This window comes from Bubalus bubalis, chromosome 1 (assembly GCF_019923935.1).
Source record: "Bubalus bubalis isolate 160015118507 breed Murrah chromosome 1, NDDB_SH_1, whole genome shotgun sequence".
Lineage (NCBI taxonomy): Eukaryota > Metazoa > Chordata > Mammalia > Artiodactyla > Bovidae > Bubalus > Bubalus bubalis.
This window is the reverse complement of record NC_059157.1, coordinates 25,324,133-25,325,696: the sequence shown is the minus strand read 5'-3', so window position 1 is coordinate 25,325,696 and position 1,564 is coordinate 25,324,133. Positions and strand designations below refer to the sequence as shown.

The window sequence follows — 1,564 nt, the reverse complement described above, 5'->3', positions numbered from 1 at the left end:
CTTAGCAAACCCGTGGACTGCAGCCTACCAAGCTTCTCTATCCATGGGATTTTCCAGGCAAGAGTACTGGAGTGGGGTGCCATTTCCTTCTCCATACACAAATACAGAGCGTTGTAAACAAATAAAAATACATACATACAACTAAATACATCTACACACATGTATATATCTTATTTATGCTCTTTCTTAAAAAAATACTGATTTATTTATTTAGCTGCGTCAGGTCTTAATTGCTTTCACGTGGCATGTGGGATCTTTAGTTGTGGCATGAGAACTCTTAGTTCTAGCATGTGGGATCTAGTTCCCTGACCAGGGATTGAACCTGGGCCCCTGCATTGGAAGCATGGAGTCTTAGCCACTGGACCACCAGGGAAGTCCCTATTTGTGGTCTTTACCATGGTAAGCAACTATTTTGTAGGAATATTTTCACCCACTAGTGATTTGGAAATAAAATATATTATACGTTTCAAGATAGATGCTTTATTAGGGAGTAACTTTGGGAAATTTATATGAATGGAAATTATCAGGCTAATTCTGGCTTGACCTGTGCTCTTTTGCTTTGTTTTGGTACAAAATACCAGCAGCACAGCCTGTGCCAGGACTCAGCCCATTGCTGAATCTTTTCAATGCGAAGCTTTCAGCACATCACTTACTGTTTACTAACACTTGCAAGTGTTAAAATCTTTTATGTCCACAGGTTGGGGATCTGGCTGTTGAGTCACTGGGAGTATTTTGTTGACTTCATAGGGTTTTTACAAAGGAGATCAAAGGGATGCATTATGTTTCAATACATAACTTTATAGGACAGATGGAATCCACCTTGAAAGACCCATGACACTTAAGGCCAGATTATCAAAAGTTTCAGACACTAAAACCTATTAGCTTGCTCCAACCTTATCCTCACACTGTCAGCACATTTTAGCTTCATTTATAGGTAGTGGACAGTCCAATTTGAATTTTAACTACTGCTAAAGTTCAAGCGTAGGTTAGAAGGATGGCCACTGAAATATGGGCTCTTCTAATGATACTCTGGTCTGGTATGTAAACTTGTTCTCTTGAATGGTGATATCACACAAAGGGCTAAATCACTTTATTTGAATAACTTTTCAGAAGAATTCTGGAGCTTGGTATTTGGCTAGGTGGCAGCTTCCCAAGTCTGTCATATCTCTGATGAGCATGAAAGAAAGTTGTTTGTTCTTTCATCTTTCAGAAACCCCAAAAGGATTCTGCTCCTGCCCAAATTTAATGTTGGACATACACACAACCTTTGAGTTTCCCTCCTCAAGCCTTGAAACAAACTGCAGTGTCACAAATGAGGATGGTGCGCTTGAGTATCCTGATTTTTTTTAATCTGTGAAAAGACCTGATTTCTGTGCATCCGAACCATTAATGATTAAATCTCATCAAGAATCTTGTTTTGTAAAATCAATGCATATATATAGTAATTTAAAATGATTATTTTACAAGTTAAGAGATATCTTGCTATTTAATGAAATAGGCATTTAACCCAGTGTCTGAAAATATTTTTAAATGTAATTTGTCATAATTACTTTAACATATACAA

At 37.5% G+C, this 1,564-nt stretch overlaps 1 non-coding gene across 1 annotated transcript; it reads right to left on the bottom strand.

The window, feature by feature from the left end:
• Nucleotides 1-301: 301 nt before the first annotated feature.
• Nucleotides 302-373, bottom strand: TRNAW-CCA. Its single transcript has one exon. It is a non-coding gene; the product is annotated as a tRNA-Trp (tRNA).
• Between the last annotated feature and the right edge of the window lie 1,191 nt (nucleotides 374-1,564).